The sequence below is a fragment of the Phascolarctos cinereus genome, unplaced genomic scaffold (genome assembly GCF_003287225.1).
Source record: "Phascolarctos cinereus isolate Bilbo 61053 unplaced genomic scaffold, phaCin_HiC Scaffold_5;HRSCAF=322, whole genome shotgun sequence".
NCBI classification, from domain to species: domain Eukaryota; kingdom Metazoa; phylum Chordata; class Mammalia; order Diprotodontia; family Phascolarctidae; genus Phascolarctos; species Phascolarctos cinereus.
The window spans coordinates 12,830,810-12,857,361 of record NW_027555958.1 but is presented as its reverse complement, the minus strand read 5'-3'; the positions used below and the strand labels follow the sequence as shown (position 1 = coordinate 12,857,361).

Genomic DNA, 26,552 nt, shown 5'->3' with positions numbered 1-26,552 from the left:
GCCTCTAGGAGAAAATACTTATCAGACCAGCATTCAACATCTCCCCTGATCTTCCTTCAATCAGTCTCATTTCCCATGACTCCTCCTTCCTGCACTCTCTGTTCCAGCCAACTTGACCAATTGATTATCTTCTCCCAGACTCACAAGCCATGCCCTGCCTGATGCCAGCCTGGCGTGGGGATGCCAACTACCCCTCTTCCTCTTCCTCCAGTCAGATCTCTTCTTCTCCTTTCCAGCTCAGCTTAGGGACTATCTTCTCCAGGAAGCCTTTTCTAATCCTCCTCCCATCCTATCCCCTGTTATAATAACATTTTCTCCCTCCTCAAAGTACCTGGTTATTCCTTATTTGGTTATGTGTTAACTATCTCTTCTTCTTCCTGGTAGAATGAAAGGTCTTTGAGGGCAATCACAAGTCTGCTTTTGTCTTTACCTGCCACTCTGCCAGTGCCTAGTACAGGGCTTCACAAAGAGCAGGAACTTTACATATGTAATCAAATATAAAGTGTTTTGCAAGCCTTACAGGGTATTAGCTGTCAGGCTCCAACGCTTTATAAACGTTTGCTGGGCTGAACCACGTTTCTAAGCATGGGAAAGTGAAGAGGCTACTCTGACCCAGGCTTGGCCCATGCTGACCACTACCTTTGCTCAGTGAGGATGATTAACTCAATCTTCGGAAACCATTGAAGCCATAAATCAGATCTGTGGTTGGGCGGCTACTCAAAGCACACACTGCCAACTGAGTGTTGAGAGCAGACATCCCAACTTTGGGATGTCTTTGGGCACTGGGGCTTACACAGGAGGGAGGTCAGGGAGGGCCAACAGGACGCCTGGGAAAGGTCAGGCCCCGGCTGAGGCATCTCTCTGACAAGTCCCCTCAGTTCCACATGTAGCCTGGGTCCCCTGCAACCTGTGGACACTCTGACTGTTCCCATAAAACCACAGAAGGATGAATGAGGCCTCATCCACATGCATGGAAAATCCCAGGAGGCTGAGGCCTCTGGAGCCAGACATAACAGGGCATGTGGGTTCAGGAGGAGCCAGGTTTCCTCCTCTGCTGAGCTTTCTCTTCATCTGGCCTCATCTACAGGACAAGGAGGAGGGGTATAGCTGCTTTAATGTATGTTTCCTCATCTCATTTGTCTAACTAAAGAGGAATTCTCCAGAGGCAGCTCCCACCAGCACTGCCAGGGCAGAGCTGTGGCAGGGAATTCACTACAGGAGGCTGGTTAAGTTGACACCGTAGAAACTCCTTCGTCAGCGTAAATCTAGACGGGAAACCTCACCGAGCTACTGTTCCCCTTCTGAGGTCCAGGGCTGTGCTCATGGAGAGCACATGGGCAGTAGCCCTGGCTCCCTCTCTCTTATTTCCGATGTCAGAAAATTCCTGCTAAGCAGAACCAGGTGGCAGTTAGTGTTGTACTGTGGAGCAATGTTGAGTAATTAGGGCCTGCTGGCCCACAGAGGGTGTGGACATAGCCTCCTTTCTCTGTTTCAGGCCTTCAGCCAACTGGAAGGGGACCACCAACCAATGCAAAGTGGCCAAGGCTGCATGGGAGCCCTTCCCTAGCTGGGGAGGCTGTGGAAAGCCCTGGAGGGCTGCTTGGCTGCCTGCCTGCCCTCCCCTCCTGTGGCCTGCTCCTGTGGCAGAAGGGGGGTCAGGGTGAGAACCATGGTCAGGGATGGGACCTTCGGAGCAGACCTCAGCTGGGCCACTGACAAAAACCGCATGGAAATCAAGTTCCCACTTCAAAAGTTAGCTTCTGGCAATGAGAGACTCCAGGGAGAAGGGTGGTTGGGAAGGCAAATACACAAGGATAAAAGCTCCCGAGGTCAGAGGAGGGAGCTGGGCTTGGCACCCCCTGCCCTAACCCAAGCTCAGCCCTCTTCTGGCCCTTCCTGAAGGAGCTTCTCTTGCTCCCCAGAGCCCTTTGGCCAGCCAGCTGACAGAGTGCATGACTCAGAGCCCAGCAGCGAGACTGCTGGGATGGGGTGGGGGGACGGCCCAGGCAGAGAGGGCAAGAGGGCAGATGTGCCCAAGGCCCGTCAGGGAGAAAGGATGCAAGGGAGGCAGTCGGGCAGGCCACAGGCCTGAAATGGAGCACATCAGCAATTTTACTACTGCCTTAATGGGAGACTGCACCTAGAAATGCACATCAGAATTCACTGGGTAACTTCCCATCCATGTAGGAAAGATTCAGAATGGGAATGTCCTGCAGAGCCTCTCCCCTTACTGCCATCCTCACAAATGTCCGTACCTTCCAACTCAAAGGGGCTCACTTTGGGGTGGGGGACTCCAGCCCCCCAGGGAGGGAGCATTTGCAAGTCTATTAAGAAATGTGCTTGACTGATCTGGAAAGTGCCTTTGCATCCCCCCACAGGTTTCTGGGAGCTGAAAGGGGGCTCTGCAGCAGCATGGGACACCTCTGGAGATGATGGGAGGGCCAGCCTGCTGCCTGGGTGCCCGTACCCCTGTCACTGCCACTTTCCTTCACAAATCCACACTGGCCTTGTGGGCTCAGACGTGGGGACCAATATTTCCTCTACCAGATTTTTTTCCTCCATATTCACTTTTCCAGTCCCACACCTGAGCATGAGGAGGCTGAGGGGAGAGCTGGGAGCTTGGTGCCTGGCCTGTTTTTCTTGGTCTGAATCAAAAGCAGAATCTGTGGCCACTTGGGGATGGGCAGATTTTCCCTGTGCCACAAGCCTGGGGGGAAGGGGAGGGGAGGGGAGGAAAAGACCGCTGGTGTTTCCAGCACACTGGGGCTGGTGGAGCCAGGGGACTGTGTGGTTCTTTGAGGTGAGAGAGCCCTGTCAGAGTGGGCAGTTTACCCAGAGAGGGTCCAGGGGCTCGGCTCAGCCATGGGGTGTGGTGCAGATGCTCCTTGGGGTTTAAAGGCCCAAGTAACAGGGCACAGCCCCTGGCAGTGGCCAGGCCATGTTCACTGTGGAGAAACAGTTGTTTTCTCTAAGACAACAAACCCAGCAAAGTCCTGGGAAAGTCCTTCTCCTTCCTGACACAAGAACACGACAAGGCCTGGGGTCAGGCACCAGCTGTCCTGCATGTTGAGCCAAGGTCTCCTTACATGGCGTTTGGATCACAGACCTAGCAGAGCTCCTTGTTAGCCATCCTTCTCACCTGAACTCAACTCCTTGGCATGGCTGCCTGAAAGTCTTCACTCCATCAAGTGTTTCCCCTTCCCCTCCACCCACCCTGCGCACAATCTGCCCAATGATGCCCACGTGGCACCGTGGTCCATTCCCTCTGTGCACAACTTCACACCCCTTGCTCAAGAGTAGGATTGTCCATGGGTGGTCCCCACTGACCCCGGGCTTTGGGCTCCATCAGATGCTCTCATATTAAGCCAGTTCTGAGCCATCCCCTGTCCCCCACCACCTGACCAAAGTACTTTCACACAAATGATTCTGTTTTTCATACTCAACAACCGTGGGGAGCAGCCAGGGCAGGAATCACTATCCTCATTTCAAGGATGAGGTTCAACAACCTTCCAGGGATCAGCCTCCCAGCTGCGCTGCCATCCTGACGGCCCTGTCGTGAGCTCTTCCTTCTCTCTGCACACAGCGAGAGCTCCGTAAGAGACAAGGCAGCCTGGGGTACTGCAATGGCCCTCGGCACCAGAACATTCAGGTTTGAGTCCCACCACGGCCACTAACTGGGACCAGTGGGACCCGAGCCAAGTCACTTCACCTTTTGGCCTCGAGGACCTGAGGCTTAAAATTCTGCCTCTGTCACTCTGGGCAAATCACTGGGACTCAGTTTCTCCATGTGTAAAAGGAACGGGTTAGACTAGATGGTTTCTGAGTTCTCCCCTAGTTCTCAAGCTCTACGGTCCTGTCTTACTCAGACAGCCTAAACTGTACCAGTTAATGGAACAGGATGCAATTTCTGTTCTCCCCGAAGCTAATCTGAGGCCTTGGTGCCCAACAGCAACAGAAGGGCAGAACCTGGTCACTGCCCCCCAGCTGGCTGCCCCTGCTCTGCTGTGACGTCAGCCTCTGGGCCCAGCAGAGCTCCTTTCTCGGGCCACTGCCATCCACAAAGCAAGGGGGAACCTCAGAGCAGCCCTTTATGGAGGCTCCATCCACCTGCCTTGGCACGCTGAATGCATAAACCTCATGAAGATAGAGGAAGTTTCAGTAACAGCTGTAACTCAAGGAATGCTGTCCGTTCTAGATTACTGAGAAGTCACTTGGCTGCCTGGCTCATCTGCTTCTTTCCTTCAGCTGCCTACTGGGCAGGGACTGTGAGCCAGCAGCAGGATTCAGCCTCCACCTTCTGAGCACGCAAGGCTCCCCTTGAACCTGCAGCTCTTCTCAGGGACACATGTTTTACACATCACTGCCAGGAAAAAGGCAAAGTTGGTTTGCCCCTCTGAGAGAACTATGTTCTCTGCCTGTTTTACTTGCAACAGAGAGCAGTGGAGGCTGCGGCCCGCTCCGTATGGGGCTCCCACTAGGTACCATGACAGAACCATCTGGGGAATGGGCCGGGGCTTGCTGCCAGAGCAGCCCTGCACACTGAAGAGGATGCATTGAGTCATGGGGTTTCATCCCTTTACCTGACCTCTGAGGTTCCACATGGTCTAGAACGTCTTCTCACATCCAGACAACTAGGATGAGGGGATGCATGAGTCTGATGCAGACTTTCTATTTCATCTTTCATGCTCCTGCCTGAGTAATCTCAGTGGGGTACCCTGTGCTCCGACTGCTCACTTCTCCCCTCTCCCTTGTCCAGATGATAAAGTTTTTACTACAGCTGCCGGCATTCGAGGTTCTCCTGGTGATCTCCCTCCCAGAGCACAGTTCATCCCGTTCACACACCTGTGCACATGGGAGTTCTGTAGCATAAGTAACCAGCGGCAGGTCCCTAGTCAAGGGGAGACTGAAGCCGCCGGAGGCCATCCTACACCTGCCTCTCCAACCCGGCTCTTCCCTCCCTGTTCTTGTCTTCCCCACTCCCCCTGCCACATCTCGCTTCTGCCTGGTCTAGAACACAGCCTCCCCCCACTTCAGCTAGTGAAGTGGCTCTGCCCTGTCAAGGCCTGATGCAGGGGCTGTCTCTGCCCCCTGCGAACGCCTCCACAGTGCTTTGTGGGTCTCTCTTCTGCACTCTTCTGTTTCCCCTAGGACTGTGTGCTACCAGTGAGTAGGGCCTGCGTCATATTGATCTTTTTATTCACAGTGAATTACACACAGGGGGCGGTTAATCATGGTTGAATGAACAAATGACTTCTAAGCCCAGCCTGTAATTGGTTTTCTCAGGACAAGCTTGTCAGGTCTGCCAGAGGCAACAGAGAAGCTTAGTCTCTGTGCTGAGGCAGGCAGGCAGGGAGATAAAGACAGATGGATAAGGTAGATGGACAGGTAGACAGACAGAAAGAAGGCTGTTATTCAGTCGTCTTAGTTGTGTCCAACTCTCTGTGATCCCATTTGGGGTTTTCTTGGCAAAGATACTGGAGTGGTCGGCCATTTCCTTCTCCAGCTCATTTTACAGATGAGGAAACTGAGGCAAGCAGGGTTAAGTGACTTGCCCAGAGTCACACAGTAAGCATTCGAGGCTGCATTTGAACTCAGGTCTTCCTGACTCCAGGCCCAGAGCTCTATCCACGGTGCCACCTCGCTGTGTAGAAAGAACCTGACAGACTTATTACAGGTCAAGCACCATGTTAAATCCTGGGGATATAAATCCAAGCATTCAGGATAGTGGCTGCCTTCCAGAGAGGAGGAAACGCCCTATAAAGGGAGCCAGAGCAGAGCAGAGGCGGCCTGAGGAGAAGATGAAGGGTGCAGAGGCAAGGCAGGAGCCCAGAACCTGGGCACAGCACTCAGAGTTTCAGGGAAGAAATGGAGGAGATGGCCTGAGTGCAAGCAGCATGGTCAGCAGATGACTAGGAAGTGAGGTAGGCAGTGGGAGCAAAGGCCTCTGGGAGCCCCCTACCTCACTGTGAATCTTTAAGGGTCTATCACTGGCTTGAAGGAAGGGCCTCCGGAGCGCCCAGGAGAAGCAAGCTCCCTCCAGCTGTGCGCTGGTGTGGGCAGCCAGCCTGTCTGTCATAGGGCATGTGAAGCAGCACTCACTCTTGCAAGGCTGAGCTAGCGGAAGCTGTCTGCTGACTTAATGGAACATACCTAATTTGCCCTAATTAAATCAGTTGGCTATAGATGATTATCATTTAAAACTGATACAAAAAGTAAGTCTGTATGATTAGTCTCCAAGCTGACAAATGAATACATTTATCAAATGGCATCTTGGCCTGGCTCACTGCACACATGAAATCCCGCAGACAAAGAAATTAATTTTCTCTCCTCTGCAGTTATTAAGAGTTGTTCCAATTGTAACGACACTTCTCTTCTCATCGTGGTGGGTATGTAACATGTTATGTTCGACAAGGCTATTAGTTATGTGGCTTTAAACCACACACACACAGATACACAGACAGACAGACAGACAGACAGACACACACACACACACACACACACACACACATACACATACACACACCCCCAGAGTGAAATGAACAAGAAAATGCCCTTTGCTCCAGACTGATTGGCCCCATCTCCAAAGCCCATGGCACAGACCCTCTACTCCAAAGCTCTCTGACCTCTAGTCAAAACCCCGGAACTGGGTACACCTCATAGCTTTGGGGCAACACCCTCCCTTTCTATGGTTTCTTTTTATTTTTTTATTTTTGGCTAGGCAATGGGGTTAAGTGACTTGCCCAGGGTCACACAGCTAGTAAGTGTTATGTGTCTGAGGCTGGATTTGAACTCAGGTCATCCTGAATCCAGGGCTGGTGCTCTATCCACTGCGCCACCTAGCTGCCCTAATGGTTTCCTTTGATGAAGAAGGAACACCAGGCCTGGAGGCCAGTAGCCCCCAGGCCCAGGTCACACCGAGGTCCTCTGAGAAGCAGAGACAATGACTCTAAATGCTGATGACTCAGTATCAGCTCCATATTCCACACCCTCAGGAAAGATGTGATGGAGGCTGGGCACCAGATTTTTGCCCTTTCCTTTCTCAGAGCATGGGAGACGTGAGCCCCAGACCCTGCTTTCCTGCTTTCTTAACCAACAAGGAAAAGTAAACCTGAAGAGAGAGCTTGGGCGGAGCCACCCACATATGGAAGCTGCAAATGTACCCTCCGTGAGCAGCGGGCCGGGCCTCCTCCACAGACTGGACTGGCTCCTGATCCCGTCACCTGGTTTTAGGCACAAGAAGGAAGTCTACACCACCTCATGCCGATCCTTCGAAGCCTTTCTGCTCACTCTCGTGGATGCCTCCCAAAACACATCGCAAACGGTCTAGCTAGCCCAGGACGTGTTCCCTTTGGACTCTCCTGCCCTGCCCCATCCACAGGGTCCGGAGGAGGAGGGCAATCCCCCTTCCCCCTTCCTTTTAGACCTTTCTTCTACAATTATGCTTCTATGACTCTTCCTTTTTCAAGATTCTTGAAATCTGCACATCTGTCTTCTCTCAATCCTCCTCACTGTCACTTGCTGATCACCAGCCGTCCTCCCAGCCATCCTCTCGATGCCTTTAATGCCTTGCCCCTTTCCCCCAATTATCTTTAGGGGTTTCAATATTCCTGCTGATGCCCCTCCAGCAAGCTGACAACACTGTCCCTCAATGGCCTCTCTCTTCCCCCTCCTGCTTTGGCCGCAGAGACACTTGGTCCCCCAGGCAGCCCCATTCCACATCATTCCTCTTCGTCAGCACCCCTTCTCCTTCTCTAGCTAGCTGGGACGATTTGTGCTTCCTCACATGTGGCCCGCCATTGGCAATCTCTGTGCCCCAGGCTGGGAACGTTCTCTCTCCTCCCCTCCTGCCAGTGCCTCGACATCTAAGTGAGGCTTTGTATACAGAAACACGCCGTCTCCATTTGCGCACAGGGACATGTTTGTCGCTATGGCCCAGGACCAGCACAGGGCATCTGGCACAAAGCAGGGGCTTGATAAATCATGCTGATGGGCTGACTCAATTCTGCTGTCCCCAAGATCCAGAGCTCTGACATTCTGCTTTAGGCCTATGACCTCTGGGACTCATGGATCTGCATGAGGGCCATTTTTTGCACTGATCCTCAAACCATCTTTTTCTGCCACTATCTTCCCCACACAAGCTTTCCTTGCCTCCACACCCAAGCTCGACTTCAGAGCCATCCACATCAACACCTTGTCCTCCTCCTCAGACACTCTCTCCATATGCAGGAAACACCTGGAACTGCTGGCTGTTCTACTCTATCAGATGGCCCTGAATCAGCTCCCAGAGTTCACACCTTCACTTGCAGGGAGGAGTGGCAGAACTAGCAGAACTCATTAAGACCCAGCTTTGCCAGGACTTGTACATGGTGAATAAGGCTACTGGGCCTAACGTCAGGAGAGACCTAGGCTTGAATGATACTTCTGATACTTATTCACTGTGTGACCCTGACCCAGTCTACTTGCTTCTTTGTGCCTCAGTTTCCTCATCTGCAAGATAGGGGTAATCACACCTGCAGGCAGTTAGGTGGCACAATGAATAGAGCACTGGGGCTGAGACCAGAGTGGCCTCAGACGGTCAATCTCATTTTTTGTACTGGCTAATTTAGCAGCTAATTCTTGTGAACCTTGAAGCTAGTCCTTTGCTACACTTGCACACTGCTGAACTGCTGCAAGTTATAATTAGGGGGAAAAAACAGCTTCATTATCAAGTAAAGAATGCAGATCTTCATCAGGAGGAAGCCCATGATGCTCCGGGGGATGCTCCTAACATGTCTGCGCAGGAGTCACACAGACAGGCGGACAGACGCAGAGCCTCTCCTCAAGGCTTATGCTCTAAAGGGGTACAGAATAAACACGTGCATGAACACACGTGATCTTTTAAATTCCCCACATCTGAGCCCTCTGCTCAGAATCCTCCACGGCCCGACCTGACAACTCAACACCCTCTCTCTCCCTCAACTTTCTGCTGCTGTTCTAGAAAGTACAAATATCTTGCTGGCTCCTTTCCTCCCAAGAGAACACTGGGCCCTTTTCGCCTGCACCATCACTCCTTTGAGGGTGGCAGAAATAGAGTTCCTTGCAGACAGCCACTCCTCCACTGACTGTCTTGTGCTTTAATGCTCCAGCTGGAAGATAAGGACCACTGTTCTGTCCTCTCAAACGAGAATTAAAAAGACAACTAAAAGTGTTGGTCAGAGACTCCCCCCAGGGGATGAGGGGGGGAGCCTGGGCAGAGAGAGCTTCTCAGGGAAGCCTCATCCCCTCTCATGGGGAAGTCCTAGCAGCCAGTATCTCAGAGAGGGCCAGAAGGGTGAAAGTTTGCCTGAGACTATCCCAAGAAGGGCTAAGTGCCCCCAGGAAGTCAGAAAACAAGGCCCATGTATCGGCAGGAGAATCTGAAAGAGGGCATGGATGCAGCACGCCACTCTCTGGAAAAACAAAAGCGCTGCTGAACAAGCTGGGAAGTCCACAAGAGGGTGCGGGCATAGGTTTGGGTCCAAGCAGCAAGGAGGTTTGTCTAACAGGACTGATTCTCACCATCACACCTCATTAGCAAGAACATCTCACCAAATACGGAAGGAGTCTGAGAGGACGAGACCAAAGTAACAGTGGGCCATTACCCAGAAGTGTGGCGGCCACAGGCGTCCCTGGAGGGCCATCGGGACCAGACGCTCACCATCCCATTAAAGCCTCGTGCGGGGAGGGGTGGCAGAGGGAGGCAAGGTCAGTTTAAGCCCGCAGAAGAAAAAAGCACTTTGCTTAATGTAACCAAAGTATTCAATCAGACAAGAAAGTGTTTACTTGGCTTTGTAAGGTTACAGACTGGTCTCTGGGAATTTGAAAACTGCTTTGCTTCTAGGGCTTCTAACAGGCCTAGAATCTCACTCAGGCTGTTCCCTGTCCCAGTCCAAGGCCTCCTGCTGACTCTTTCTAACAGGACTTGATGTGGTGCTGCGCCTGCCCCTCCCTAACAGAGCCCTCCAAGCCACAGGGAGACAGAAAGGGTGTCTGTGGGTGCTCTCGGGGTGGGGGACTGGAGGGACTGAGAGGAGTGGGGCGGGGAGGAGACCCTCCCTCCTGGCTGGCAGTTCTCGCTCCATTCTTTCTCAACTGTGCCTTGTTCCTCCTCACCCCGCCTCTTCCTTTCTTCCTCCTTCCTACCCTTCTTCTCTCCCTCCCTTTCTCTCCTCTGTTTCTCTCTCTCTCTCTTCTGTCTCCCTCTCACTCCTTCCCACTCCCTCCCACCCACTTTCCTTCCTTGTCCCTTTCCCAAATATAGCAGTGCAAATACTGACTTAAGGGAGGGGTCAACAAGGTATTTTAAAATGCCAGGTTCTAGGGCATAAGCAAGAAAATACTGAATACCAAATCCTGTTTCCATGACCCAAGCTACTCCCTGAAACATTCACTGGGTCACAGAATTTGAAGGGTTGGAAGGGACTTCCAGTGGCCATCCAGGCTACCCCATACCCCTGAAGAATTCCCACTACAACATACCAAATAGTGATTATCCAAATGACTTGGCTTAAAAGCTGTTTTACTTCCAGTGATGGGGGATTCACTGACACTCCCAAAGAAGGCCTTCTATTTCTGGACAGCTGTGGTTCTTATTGAGTCCACCCACGATCTCCTAGTTCTGCCCCCAGGATCAAGAAAACCAAGTCTGACTCCTCTTCCATGTGCTCCCAGAGCCTTCCCTTCTCCAGGACAAACACCCTCAGCTCTCTCAAGAGATCACCATGTGGAACCTTCACCATTCGGGCGCTCTCCTCTTGGGGGCCTCTAGCTTATCAAGGTCCCTTCTGAAACATGGTGCCCAGAACTGACTGCAATCCTCCGAATGGGGGCTGGGCTAGAGCACAGGGGAGGGGACTCTCATGTGTTCCTCCAGGAAGACACTGCCCAAGGTTGCTTTTTGCTTTGCTGGCTGCCATCGAGCTTCTCAAGTGTTTTTCAGACAAAACTGCATCTCAACAGGCCAACCTGTGCTTAAGAAGCTCTTGGTTCATTTATCCCTATTAAAATTCCATTTTATACAAAAAGGAGAAGGACCTATGTGTACAAACATATTTACAGCAGCTCTTTCTGTGGTGGCATAGAACTGGAAATTGAGGGGATGCCCATCCACTGGGAAATGGCTGAACAAGCTGTGGTACATGATTGTGATGGAATACCACTGTGCTTTAAGAAATGATGAGCTAGATGCTCTCAGGAAAACCTGGAAAGACAGTTACATGAACTGATACAAAGTGAAGTGAACAAAACCAAGATAACATTGAACACAGTAACAGTCACACTGTGTGATGACTAACTTTCATAGACTTAGCTCTTCTCAGCAATGCAACGATCCAAGACAATTACAAAGGACTTACGATGGAAAATGCTGTCCATCTCCAGAGAATGAAAAGTAGAGCCTGAATGCAGATCAAAAATACTTTTTCTTTATTTTTCTTGGGTTGTTGTTGTTTTCTTTCATAACATGACTTACATGGAAATGTGTTTTACATGACCACATATATATAAGCTATGTCTAATTGCTTGCCTTCTCAATGGGGGGAGAGGAGGGAAGCAGAGAATTTGGAACTCAAAATTTGACAAAAGAATGTTAAAACTGTTGTTACATGTAATTGGGAAAAAAATATTAAATTACCAAAAAAAAATCTATTTTATTAGATTCGGTCTAATGTTCTAGCCTGTCAATATTTTTTGTGTCCTGTCATCCAGACTGTTAGCCATCCTTCCTAGCTTTTGCATCACCTGTAAAATCAATGAGGACATCACCCGTGCTTACATCCAAATCAGTGATAAAAATGTTAAACAGCCCAAAGCTACGCGCCAGGCCTTAAGGCACTCCAATGGAGAGCTGCTGAAGCTGATACTGAACCAACAGCTCGACTATTCAACCAATCCCAGACCCATCTACTTATCCTATTTCCTATCCACACTTGTCCATCTTTTCCATAAGAACACACTGGATACTTGACCCAACCCTTCGTTAACATCCAGATAAACTCATTCTACAGGAGTCCCCTAGCCAAGCAGCTAGGATTGGTCTGGGGCACCATCTTCTAGGAAAGCTCTTCTGCCTCTCTGCCATTACTGTTTCTTTTGGCTTGATGTCTTAGCTGCCCTTACATCTCAGAGACCAAGTCAGAGCATGTTGAGGAAAGCACCACGACTCTGAGTCACTTCAGGATTCTAACCCAGACACCAAAATGGTTCAAAAGGAAGCAGAGGCTGACAGGCTGAGCCCCTGCACCTGGGGCAGCTGGGACGGCAATACCTTCTGAATGGGAAAGAGTTATCTCCACCTGACTCAAGGGAATTTCTAAGTCCGAGCCCTCAGTCTGCAGTATGCAAGGAAGGCTTCACCTAGTTTTAGACACAGAGGGTAGCCATCTAAGGATTCTCTGCCCAACATCAATTAGTCAGTGAATCCGCAAGTATTTATTAAGTGCTTATAAAATACTATGTAAGTACTGGGGATACAAAGACACCAGTGAAACAGCCCTTGCCCTCACAAAGCTTCTATTTAAATGGGTAAGAGAATACATCCCCTGAATTTAATTCAGAGGATTACTGCACACAAATTGCTGAACAACTGTGCTCATTTCACACACTAGCAAGGTTATGCTTAAGATTTAGCAAGCTAGGCTTCAGCCAACATGTGAACAGAGGAATACCAGAAGAGCAGGCTGGTCTGCAAAGAGACAGAGGAACTAGAGACCAAAGTGCCAGCATTGGCTGGGTTATGGAGAAAGCAAGAGAGATCCCCCCCAAAAAAACAATCTGCTTCACTGACTACACTTTGACAAAATGTGGCAAGTCCCCAGAGGTGGAGCACCAGATTACCTTGTTTCCTGAGGAACCTGTATATGGGCCAAGAGGCAAGTTAGAACTGAACACGGAATGATTAATTAGCTTAAGACTGGAAAAGGAGGACAAGGCTGTAGGTATACTGTCACCTTATTTAAATTACATGCAGAGGCCATCATGCAAAACGCCAGGCTGGACAAACCAAGCCAAAGCGAAGATTGCTGGGAGAAATACCAACCATCGCAGATATGCAGATGACGCCACTCTGGTGGCAGAAAGTGAAGAGGGATTAAGAAGCCTCTTGGTGAGGGCGAAAGAGACAAACGTCAAAGCTGGCTTGAAGCTTAACATCAAAAAATCTAACATCTTAGCAACTGGTCCCATCACTTCCTGGCAAATGGAAGGAGGAGAAATGGAAGAAGGGTCACATTTTACACTCTTGGGCTCAAAGATCACTGCAGACAGGGACGGCAGCCATGAAATTAAAAGATGCTTGCTCTTTGGAAGGAAAGCTATGGCAAATCTGGACAGCTAAAAAGCAGAGACATCACCTTGCTGACTCAGGTCTATCTGGTCTAGATGACAGTGGACCCCATGGGAGCGGGTAAGTGTAGAGAGAAAGCCATGGGAGAAACACATATTTATAGGGTATAGTTGAGGCCCAATGGATGGAGAAGAGCCACTCAGCAATATTCTGGTGGGAGTTGGTCAAACCTATCTATTTATACCACATCTGGGGTACACAATCCACTCCTCAATATGGCCCCATGGACAGCCAGGCTCCTTCTGCCCTCTCAGCAGCTCAGTGATGAACTACTGCTCTCACTGTTCCTATACTGTACTATTAGCGTGGCTAATTAATGGCTGTGAGAAGGGGAGGGGATGGTCTGTGGCCACTGGACTGTGTTTCTCTGCACATTCTTCATATCAACAAGCTCCTCCATGCCCCCAGTGCTTTGTACATGTTTGGGAACATGAGTCAGATACGTGGTCATGTCTGATTATGTCTCCTCCCTCCTTGATAACAGCAACTCCCTATCAGCCCCTGGTGAGCTCTGTTGGCATAAAAGGCTCTTCATAAGCTTCCCCCTCCTACCTTTCCAGTCCTATATTTTACTCCCCACTATGTACTCTTCCATCCAATGACCCTGCCTCCTGGCTGTGCCACAAACAAGACCCTCTCTTGTTCTTAGCTCTAGGCATTCTCTCTGGCTACCTGGAATGCCTTCTTTCCTCTGACCTCCCTGGCTTCCTCTACGTCCCAACCAAAGTCTCACCTCTCGATGGAAACCTTCCCCAACCCCTCTTCATTCTAGAACTTTCTCTCTATCTTGTTTGCACCTTGTTTGCCCAGAACTGTTTGCAGAAGACTTCCTCTTATTAGACTGTGAGCTCCTGGAGAGCAGGGACTGCCTTTCGCTTTTCTTTGTATTCCCAGTGATTAGTGCTGTGTTTGGCACACAGCAGGTGCTTAATACATGTTTTTGACTGCTTGACTATACACTGAGATGGCAGATGTGCTAATCTCTACTGTAGATGCCACTAGGGTCTTAACTAACTGTGAAATACAATTTGATACAGACATCAATTTTATTACTAAGTATTCCTGAAAAAAGATCTTCCCCTAAAGGACAACTGCTTAACCTTGGCCTGGCTTGGTTAAAGAGTTGGGGGGGGGGGGGGGAAGGAAGAAAGAAGTATCAGGGAAAGGAGAGGAGCTGTTATACTGCCTGAAACTGGAAGACAGACGGACAGGAGCAGATGCTAGGGAGAGGAGAACGCTGAGTTCTAAAGAGAAGGAAGCGTCTCATACAAATCTAAGGTACCACTTAACACTCTGTTCCTTGGACATATCTGCTCTTAGGTCAAGTCCTATGCCATACTGTGTAAGTAATACAATACTAAGTTTACAAGAAACCTGATTACATTCTTAATTAATTCCCTGCCTCCCACCCCCAAAACCACCTCATCCACAGCTCCAATTTTTCCTAAAACTTTACCACTTGAAAAATCACCTCAGAGAAGAATCAAACCAAGCGAATGGAAACAAAGGACAAATTCTGGTGAAAAGTTCCTCCTACTTTAAAAAGAGGTTTGTTGTGGAAATAATGTGTGCATTAGATGAGAAAAGGCAAACTGACATTCTATATTAAATCATGAGCCATACCAGCAGCAACTATTCTAAAGGCTTCATCCTCAGCCCTCACTCTTTTTTTGCCTCCCCTAATCAAAGACGCGCCACAGAGGAAGGTCTGCACGTGAGCATTTAGGATCAAGAGCCAGGTATTGCGTACACAGAGGAGGGGGGGGTCAAGGGGCAGGTTGTTGGGTGCACAGAGGAGGGAGGGTCAAGGGACAGGTGCTGCTTACACAGAGGAGGGAGGTCAACGGGCAGGTGCTGCTTACGCAGAGGAGGGAGGTCAAGGGGCAGGTGCTGGGTGCACAGAGGAGGGGGGTCAAGGAGCAGGTATTGGGTGCACAGAGGAGGGGGTCAAGGGGCAGGTGGTGAGTGCACAGAAGAGTGGGGTCAAGGGGCAGGTGTTGGGTATGCAAAGGAGGCAGCCCCACCCAGGCCCCACTCACACTGCCATAGCTAGGCTCTTTTAAAAGGACTGCAGTATCTGCCTGTTGGACTTAGAAGTTAAAGGAATAGAAAGCCCTTCTGTCAGGACAGACACCTGTCACGGGAATGAACAGACACAGCCGCCCATAACTCATGACGAGGAGTCATCACTGTCAGCCCCTTGGGGTATCGTGGGCCTAGAAGAATTCCAACAGCAGAGCCCCCAAAGACCCACTCAGCTCAGGGGAATACAGACATGGGATCCACAGAGCTGTACTGTTCTGCCACAGAAAAGTCGTACCTGGCTCTGACTCTCCTTCCTCACAAAACACGCAGGGCAACAGCCAAGTTCAAGACTTAAGGCCCGTATCGGGAGAGTAAGAAGGATAAAAGCAACAGGATAAAAGCCGGAGGGGCCCGCGGTCAAGTCTCAACTCTGCCATTCACGGGCCCGTCCTGCCTCTCTGTGCCTCCGTGCCCTCAACTACAGAGCGGGACTTCGTTACACACGGACTATCTATCCTACAGGGCTGCTGCCGCTGTTGCTGTTTTGAAAAATGCTTTGTAAACGCTTCATCACTCTAGAAACACAAACCATCCACTTTTTGTAGCAGTAAAGAATTAGAAACAACCACAGAAGTGGAAACACAATACCATCCACCGGACAGTGGCTCAACCCACTGCAGTCCACGGATGTAAGGAGATGACTGTGCAGCGAGCAATAGCAAATACAGCGAACGCAGAGAAATGGGAGAAGACGTAAGTGAAGCAGCCAAGCCAGCCCGCCTGCAACTTTGCTAATGGAAAACAAAACCACCAAAGCAATGCGCAGTGGATGGCTTTGAGATGAGAGCCCTGGACCGGGCGGTCGGAGGCCTCGATGACTTACAGCCACAGGTCCCAGGAAGGCCCTTCTCTGGAACACGGTGACGACAGCAGCCGAGCCTGTCCCAGCTCCTGGCCGTGAGCGTCAACGAGGAAAGCGCCCTACGGACATGAAGCACAATTGTCGTCCCTGGGTTTCCAGCCCGCTGGCTCTGATTCCTGGGGGCAGCGAGGGTAGTGGCTCTTCAGCCGTGCCTTCTGTCCCTTACTCGGGTCGCCCTCCCCGGGTAGTACTTAACCTGCAACGCTGCAAACCCACTACATTTGGTGAGTTCAGTTAACTGCAGACCAAAGGAAACTCGAGCTCCACACTTGGCCACAGCCTCAGTCACTCTCCCTGGACTAGGAACCAGGAAGCTCTGCAGGCCCCTGGGCGGCCTCTCCCTGCTCCGTGCAGCTGTGCAGGGCCTGGCTGACCTCCGAGGCAGGGGAAGCACTGGGCTGGGGCTCAGGAGATTCCCCAGCTCGAGTTCTCACCATACTGCTGTGTGAACTGGGGTGACCTGGGCTAACTCCCTTAGCTGTTCTGGGCCTCAGCCGCCTCCTCAGCAAAGCGTGGGAGTCGGACCGAGTGATCAGAGGACATTTCCAAGTCTGATGGTCTATGACAGAGAGCTCCAGTGGAATCATCCCTGGGCTGAGCCCGAGGATTAGGCTCCTACTTCGGATGGGACGTTGGACTGTGGCCAAGTCACCCTGCTCTACCTTGGGCCAAGACCACTCTGCAAAAATCCCCCCTTGCCCTTGGGATGGGAAGGCACTGTCAGTGCCCCTAAAGCAGCTGGTCCAATGGCTGCTTCCATCTCCCTGCCACAGAACTGGAAAGGGTCAGGGGGCTGCAGACAACAAGGCACAAGGCCTCACCTTCATCCTCATCCCTCATCATGGAATAATCCCAGTTCCACTAGATTAGCCCCAAATACGAAAGGCAGCAATAATAGAGTTAGCACATCAATTACAAATGGCCCATTCCAAAAAGGACACATCAGCCACAGGCCAGCTCTTATGCTATAACCCTGAGTACGTCTGGGCTACAAGAGACTCTTCCTTTAAAAGCAAATAAACCAACAAACAAAAAAAGGGGTTTCCTCTCAGCCCCCCAAGGCTTTCCTGAGAACAGAAGAACTCCATTCCTCTTTCCTTTGCCACTGCTAGGTCTAGACTCCTTTGCTCCCTGGAATGAACATATTTTAAGTAACCTTACTACCCAGCCAGGAAACCATTACATGGCCCAAAGTGCAGAAGGACAACATCCCTCACCCCCACTCCCACAGGGATCTGGCAATGTTAGCCAATGTCACCCCAGCCTGGAGATCATTTCCTTCACTCCTCTCAGATTCAGGCAAAGGAAAGAAGACCAGAGGAGGAAGCCTTTAGACCCTGGTCTGATTTCAGACTCCTGCCCAATTATTCCCAATACAGAAAGGTTTCCCTTTGTGGAAAGCAGCTCTGGAAATCCCAGTCTCCAATCCCATCCACCTCCCTCCCCCCCAAAATGATGAGGATGAGGCTGAAGGCTCTGGCCCAGCAGGGCTGCACAGCCCAAAGCACTCACTGTCCAAGACTGAGTGGGAGGAATCAAAACCCTACCTGGCACGCGCTGTCCTCTAAGCAGACTACAGCCTACATGGCTGGTGGCAAGGGGAGCCCCAGCTGGCATGTCCGCGTCTTTTTAGGAAATGCTGAGGCCTTCTGCCATTCCCAGAGTGGGCCTTGCCTCCTTTGGGGAGCCTATCCAACAGAAGACCAGTCATTCAGCGAGATGGCCAGGGACCTCCAACCTGTGGAGGTAAAAGGAGGCCCAGACCCTGGAAGGGTCCACGTAACACTGCCAAGATGAACAGGCGAGAGTGCTTCAGCCAGGCAGGCACAGCTCGAAGACTCCAAGACGCCAGCCAAACTAACCTATCCTGAGGGCGGGCTATCTGACACAAGGGTCAGCAGGTTTTGTCAAGTCCCTCTAGACAAGGGAAGCTCGGAGACTTCCAGAGCTCCCAGGAAGGTAAAACAAAGTTGGCTATTCCTGAGACCGATGGCTCTTGGGCCTGGACAGCAGCACCAGTCTGCCAGGTCTAAGGCACATGAAACCAGACCTAATCATCTGCTTGCTCTGAATGCATTAGAGATGCTGGAGAGCCCTTGTACAAGTCCAAAGGGCTGAAACAGAGTTCTCTGACCCCCCGCTCCCAGAGCTTTCTCCAATGGAAAGCAAGGTACCCTGGCTTTCCGACCAGGCTCCAATACCTTCACCACTGTTCCGTTGCATGGCAGGTGTCCTGGAGCCTCACAGGACACAACATTACCACTTGCCCGCCCCCGGGTGGAACCTCAAGGGAGGCACTGTACAGTCTGATCTGGTGCCTCGAAGACAATAACCTTCTCTCCAACCACCGACACCTGGCCTGGACACGCCCCTCAATGGTTGGCATGTTTCCATTCCCTTAGACTTGCCTGGGGGGCCCCATCCTCAACCTGCCACTCTGCATACCGCCACTCTATCTCGGTCCCAGGCCGTGTCCCACTCCAGACGTGCATGCTGCCCGTTCCACTGTGCCCTCTGGAATGCCTGATCCATAGTGAACAAGCTTTTTATCTTAAGTCTCTTCCTTTCTCACTCTTCCATCTTCTGGCCTTCACCAAGACTTGACTGCATCCCAATGATCCCAACTTTCCTCCTCACCCTTTTCAGGAAAGATAACATTTTCTCTCCAATTCTTTCATAATGCCTGACTAACTGATGGCCATTTCCACTTCCATCTCTCCCTATCACACCTTCACTGAACAACCTCTCCTTCTCTGAGGTTCACACTATCCAAATTTGTCACCAAATCCACAGCCTTTCTCTACAATGGCCCAGAAACCTCTTTCTGGAAGGAAGCTCACTCTAGTCCTGGACTTCACACACTGAAAGAACCTTCCAGCCGGTGTCCCCTTCCTCTTAAGCTGCCATGTCTTCACTGCTCTCCAGGCTGCACTTCTGACTCTTCTGTTCTTTCTCTATAACACTTCCTCCCCCCGTCATCCCCCTCAGCCATACCCTGAACAGCTTTTCAGCTCCCTTCCGTGTACTGTCTTCCCCCATTACAATTTAAGCCCCTTGAATGCAGGGACAGTCTTTCTTTTTCTTCCTTTCTCTCTTTCCCTCCCTCCCTTCCTTCTTTCTTCCTTCCTTTCCTTTTCTTTCTCTCTCTCCCACCTTTCTTTCTCTCTTTTCTTGCTTTCCTCCTTCCTTTCTTTCTTTCCTCCCTAGTGCTTAGCGCAGTGTGTGACACGTAGTAAACTCTTAATAAATGCTTGCTGACTTGCTCCATATTGACCCAAATCTTGGAAATTCTCCTTCCTTTCTTAATGACATCAGTGCTTAGCTCAGTCTTTCTCTCTTCTCCCTACTGCCTGCCCTCATTCTAGGGAACTTCCACATTACATATTGATGCGCCCTCTAGTACACCAACTTTCCAGTTCCTCAATTTACTCAATTCCAATGACCTACTCTTCCACTCCACGTCATCCACACACGGAGACAGTGCCCCATATCCTGGCTGAACAACTCCTAAATTCCATTACTGGGTCACAATCTTTTATCATTCTAGTCTTTCCTATGCCTTTCAACCCCTAACCTTGTTCTTTATCCTTGCCATGAATTCTGTTTCCTCTCCACCCTGGCTATACACTTTTTCTTTCCTTCTCTTGATCCTTTTGTGAGCCTGTTTAAAGCTCCACCATCCTCTACTCTTGAATCTCTTGCCCTGTTGTTCTAATGTTGCTCATGACTTTCCAAACCCAAGCCCGAATTACTCCCACCATTTGCCGACCTCACTCCTATTCCCCTTTGGAGCTAGAAGAAATCTAGAAATTGTGCTGACCTCAGTTAACTACAATCTATGCTACGAGGCTGCCCCTACAGAAAGGCAAACCTTCTGCTCCTCCATCATTGGCCACAGCCCACTCGTCACGGTGCTTGTTCCAAGCCTTCTCGGAGAGAGAGATCCTGCACCCCTGACCCTGCACCAAACACAAAAGGCCACGCTGGGAGTTCCTTTTCCTCTCCTCCCCCTCCTCTCACAGACATCTTCCTTCACTAACTCCTCCTTCGGTCTTTTGCCCAAAAGGCAGCCCTTCTCTTTGCCAAAGCCAGTAACTGCACACTCACCTTTGATCTCATCCTCTCCTATCTTATCTAGCAGATTCAACCCATTATCATAGTTGCGTGCTCGCTCGCGCTTGCTCGCTCTCTCTCTCTCTCTCTCTTTCCCCTTCAATTTCTCTCTCCTGGTTCCTTCTGTGATGCTTACAAACACACCCATGCCCAGCACCTCCTTACAAAACCCTCACCTAATCCTCCCATCCCCACCAGCTCTCCTCTTCTCCCTTCTCTTCCCTTCCTCAGCTCAACTCTCTGAGAAAGCCATCAGGTCGGGCTCTCGGCTTCCTTCCTCTGTCCCTGAATTCTAGACCCTTCCCAGCTTACCTCCCAACCTCACCATTCAGCCACAACTGACCTTTTCCAAGAAACTCAGGATTTCTTAATTGCTATCTCTTCTCTTCACAATATCTCTCAAGTACATCTCTTTGTCTCCACTCACACAGCCACAACCTGACTCAGGCTTTCATCACTGCTCCTCTAGACTTCTGAAATCACCTTCTGACTGGTCCTCCTTCCTCAAAGCTTCTCTCCAGTTCCAAGGAGATTTCTCTAAAGCATGGGTCTGAGCAAGTTACCCCCCTGCTCCGTGAGCTCCAGTGGCTCCCAATTACTTCCACAACCACAGAGATTCAAAGCCCTTCTTACATTTCCTTCTCCTCCATTTTCTCTGCGATCCAGCTACACTGGCTATTTGCGTCCCTCACATACAATTCTCCATATCCCACCTCCGTGTCTCTGCAGTGGCAGTGCCCCATGTCTAGAATGCTTTTTCATTACCTCTGCCTTTCAGCTTTCATGGCTTCCTTCAAGACCCTGCTCAAATCCTGCCTAATGCAAGAGCTGTTTTTGAGTGTCCTCAGCCATAACTGCCTTTCTCCCTAAGGGGACCTTTTTCTTACTTTGACTATATCTTGTTTACACCCAGTTATTTTTGTTATCTTTCCCATTAGAATGTGAGCTCTCTGAATGTAGGAACTTTTTTGCCTTCCCCTGTATGTCTCATTACTTAGCACACTGAGAGGGTTTTATAAACACTTGGTGACTAACCCCTGAGGTGATCCACTCTGACTACTGGGCAGCTCCAATCATCAGGAAGCTGTTCTTGGCATTGAGTCTAAATATGCCTCTTTGAGACATCCCTTGGTGCCCCTGGTTTTGCTCTTCAGGGCCAAATGGAACACATCCGGTCCTTCTTCCACGCGAAAGCTCCTCGCATACCCAAACACAGCCCTCATGGTCCCACCTTGAGTATCCCCCAGGCTGATCATCTGCAGTTACTTCAATCTTCACAGGACAGGCCTCCAGGCTTTTTCCCATCCTGGCTGCCCTCTGCAAATCCTCTCCAGCTGATCAATATGCTTCTTATCAATCAATCTGTTCCTGAGTCCTGTTGGTTCTACTGCCATCCGCTTCTCCGGATCCCTACTGCTGCCATCCCAGGTCAGGACCCTATCACAATCCTCCTTGAGGATTAGCATCATCTTCTGACAGGTCTACGTGCCTCCACTCGCTCACCTCTCTGGCCCGTCCTTCACATCGTTGCCAGAATAAACTTCCTCATCACAGACCTTGCTGTGTTACTTCTCTGCTCGAGAATCTTCTAGTTGCTTAGCAAGCAAAGACCAAATGTCCCTGAGCAGCACCCGACACTCCCCCCCTTTTGCTATGTCTTGGTTAGATCCCGTCCAGACTGTTGCGTTCCACTGCAGACGCCATATTTTAAGAGGACGCTGAGCTAGAACACATTCGTGGGTGGCCGACCACGGCAGCCGAAGGCTTCACAGCATGTGAGAATGGCGTGAAGGAACTGGGGAGGGGGGTTCAGCGTGTTCTGTTTGGAAGGCAAAGGCAGGAACAATGGGCAGATGGAGAGGTATCAACAATAGGCATCACAGGGAGGAACATTTCAGCTCAAGGGAAGAAAAAGCTGCCTGACAATTAGCACAAGATTCAGCAGCCTCTACAATAAAGGATCAGAGGGCTTGGAACGGGACATCCCAGAGGGCAAAGGAGCCAGGCCTGCAACCAAGAATCACCTGCCCAGCAAAACGGAGGAGACTCCTCCGGGGACCAGCTGGGCATGACTTAGCTTTTCTCAGCAATGCAAAGACCCGAGGCAATTCTGAAGGACTTATGATAACAAATGCTATCCGCCTCTAGAGAAAGACCTGATGGAGTCTGAACACAGACTGAAGCACACTATGTTTTACTTTTTTTTTTTTTTTGGTCTCTGTTTTCTTCGTAACATGGCTAATACGGAAATCGGTTTTTCATGACTGCAGATGTATAATCTGTATCACATTGCTTGACTTCTCAAAGATGGATGAGAAGAAGGAGGGAAGAAAGAATCTGGAACTCGAAATTTTAAAAAATGAATGTTAAAAATTGTTCTTACATGTAATTGGAAAAAAAATAAAATATGAAAAAAAATTTTTAAAGGTTGATCTCTTCCCTAATCTTTCCCAGAGACAAATAAAGGGAAGGAACATGTAGGATACCACTCGCCATACTTGCTGCTCTGGCATAAGCCTGAAGGGAGGAGGGCAGCCTATGCTAAAGACTATCTGTGCCCACTTTCCTTTTCCACAGAGGAAAAAAGCCAAACCCAGAAGGGCCATTCTGAACCACATCTTTACTACTCCTACTGAGGGCCCATGTTGGCACTCACTGACCTCCTTTGGGAAGAAGGCTGAGGGTGGCTATTGGGAGCTGATTACAACCTATGTCCAAATGAAAACAGAGAGAATTCAAGAAAAGTCTCTTCCAGTGAATGTTAATGGGCAGTAGAGGCAGGATCCCGAGTCCTGATAAGCTGGAATGATGGACCAAACCTAACAAGAAAATAAATGTAAAGGCCTGAATTTACATTAAAAAGTTCAACATTAGAAGCATGGGTGAAGTTTAGACAAAGGAAGTCTTAGAGGAGATGTGTTATTTGCCTACAAATACCTAAAAGCTCTTACATAGAAGACTAGACTTACCAGTTCAGATCCAGAAGGCAGGAAAAGGGCAAAGAGGCAGAAGTTACCAGAAGGCAAATTTCACATCAATATAAGGAATGACTTTCAACAATGAGAGCTGTCCAAAAAAATGTAAAGAGCCGATTCATGAAGCAGCAAGCTCACTGTCACTTTCCTCTGCAATTCTGACCCTACGGTTAACTGGCCCAGTAATACACTGCCCCTCTCCTTGAGTCCCTTGCCCCCTTCTTACCCCAAGTGACCCTCACATCTGCTTTCTCCACATGTGTTCCTGTGCAGCCGAATACTCCTGGGGAAGTTACACAGTCATGTCAGTGGGGTCTGCTGCAATCTTCTGCTATTTACAAACATCTGCCATCTTCATGGGTCCCTCACTGCTCCACGGCAGTCCTCCCAGCTTCTTGATTAACCCCGCAGAAGCCTTCTTTCCTTGTCCCTCCACCCCTGTCTTCTCCATTTTTCTGAGGAGGCCACAGTTCATCAGCTTTTCCCTCCTATTCTATACCTCACCCTGTATTCTCTTCTTTGCTAAAGTACTTTACTTTGTTGGAGACAGCCCTACCACCCATAGCCTTCCATCTTCCCAGAAGCTTGTCCTTTCAACCATCCCCACTCTCTTTCCCTTCAAATTAGCCTCCTTTACACATCACTGCCATCCTCATAAACTGCACTTCTTCCCCATACACAGAGCCCTGGCAAAGGCTCCCCAGCGCCATCTCCCACTCGCTTTCTAAGTCCTCGCCAACATGGCTGCCCACCCAGTTCACTCTGAGTCAGCCTGTGGTCCTATTCCCTCCCTGCAGCGTTCATCATGTTGCTCATTCCTGGTTCTCCTTTCTCTCTCTGACCACTTCCTTCTTCGTGGGCCTTGCTGCGTCATCGTCTGCCCAATTCCTCACTCTGTTACAACTCGACAGAGATTTCTTAGGAGCCTGCTATGTGCTAGGGACTCTGCTAAGTGCTGGGGATAAGACTTTAAGAACTACCATTCCATCCAAGGAAAGAACGAGAACACACGCATGCAAACACACACACAACACACAAAGCAAACACAAAGAAATTACAGGATGGTGGAAACACTATACTACCAACTGAGGGATCAGAGCTCGTTTCATAAAAGAGGTGGCCCCAGAGATACGCTGGGAAGGAAATGAGGGATCTGAAGAGGCAGAGGTGAGAAAGGCATGCTCTCCAGGCATGGGGCACAGCCTGGGTAAAGGCGTGACACAGGAGATGTAATGTCCAGAGGGAGGGAAGGGCAATAATGCGTGACCAGTCTGGAAAGCAGGCAGCAGCCAGACTGCACAGGGATCTCAGTGTGCTCGAAGGCAGTGGTTTTGGCTCGAGAAGTGACCAGCTTATAAGAAGGTGTGAAGTGGACAGCGAGGAGAGAGACTGGAGGTGGGGCTGAGAGGAGAAGGCTCCAGCAATCCTCCAGGTGAGCAGCAGTGGGAGTCTAAAGGAAGCAGCAGCTCTGAATTCTCTTCCCCTCCCACCTCCACCTCCTGGAATCCCTGACTTCCTTCAAGTAGCTAAGCTCGGGCTCCATCTCTTACAGGAGCTTTTCTCAGTCTCCCCATTTGTCAGTGCTCTCCTCTTCCGCCAATAATCCTGAATTTGCACACACTGCATTCTACTGGAGAATAGAATGGATGTGGCTTGAAGGCAAGGACCACTTTTCACTTTTGTCTCTGGCCTCACTGGTGTAGCAGGTTTTAAATGACTCCTCAGTAATGTAAAGGAATCTATAAAGAAGGCAAATTTAAAGAGACCTTCAAAATACACTATTTCAGAAATGAAAACAAAAATGGTGCCAACTTCCTAGTGCAGAAACACAGTGCCCCATCAACACACAGAGTAAGTACATGAAGAAAGAAAGGCACAGATGATATGAGCCCTCACCTTACAACTAACTCAGGCAGCAGAACGAGTGGGGGTCACAGCCTTGTTAATTCCTCTGCTGGAAGAGAATTACTGAAGAAACTTCCTGAGGAAGGGATCTCCCCATCTCTGCCAAAGGAAGAGGACGCCCCTCCCCCCGGAATGGGCAGGGGCGAGTCACAGGACAGTGACATTGCTGACATGCTTCTGCCCCATCCCCAGGCTAGCAGAATCATGGACGGCCGCTGTAGCTGCGGCTGAGTTGTTTCAGTCATGTCTGACTCTATGACCCCACACGGGGTTTTCCTGGCAAAGACACTGGAGTGGCTGGCCACTTCCTTCTCCAGCTCATTTTACTGAGGAAATTGAGGCAAGCAGGGTGAAGTGATATGCCCAGGGTCACCCAGTTACTAAGTGTCTGAAGCTGGATTTGAACTCAGGAAGATGAGTCTTTCTGACTCCAAACCCAGTGCACTATCCACGGAGCCCCATAGCTGCCCAAGTATTTAAGACACTGGAAGGCCTAGATCTCACGTCGTAGGCTGGCACTGAGGATTTCACCTGTTCCAAATTACTGCCCAAGTCTCTAATGAGGAGCGCCTGGTATAACTTCTCTTTTCTCTCTTCTCATACTTCTTCCCAGGACAAGGGGAAAGAAAAAAGAATGAAAATAAACGCTGAGAAAGGTAGGGAAAGAGAGCTTAGTTTTTGGACACACTAAAGCCCAGCACAACTGGCTTCTGGGCAGAATCTATGCAAGTGAGGAGAAAAACTGTGTCATGAGTATTTTAAAGACAAGACCTGTCACAAGACTGTGACGGACACCAGTTTCCTAGCCAGGCCAGCAATTTCAAGCTTCCAAAAAGACAGACACACAGAGCTCCTTCTCTTCCCTCTGCGCTGACTGTCCTTGCTACTATCCGCCCAAGCTAGAATATCACAACAAACCCAACAAATAGGGAATGCGGTCAGTCCTCGATTACAAAAACCATAAAAAGAAAAAAGCCACAAAGTGAATCAGCATGTGTGTGCCTGAGGGGCAGGAAAGGCAGAGGGAAGGGGGAGGGGGAGGAGGAGGAGGAGGGAAGAAATCATCTTGTACAAATGGGATAATTCTGCATCAGGAGAACTCCGCACGAACATGCCAGTCCCAGGACATTAGGGGCAAAGGAAACTCACTGGAGCTGTCTGCACTGGTCACCTCTGAGCTCCTTCCCACACTGTATGTCAAAAGTCAACATGGCTTTGAGAAATCTGCTTGTGAATTATGTCCAGAGGCAGG

General features: G+C 50.0%; 1 protein-coding gene across 5 annotated transcripts in view; it reads right to left on the bottom strand.

The window, feature by feature from the left end:
• Nucleotides 1–26,552, bottom strand: part of DIS3L2 (DIS3 like 3'-5' exoribonuclease 2) — a 358,658-nt gene that overhangs the window by 29,910 nt on the left and 302,196 nt on the right. The window lies entirely within an intron of this gene.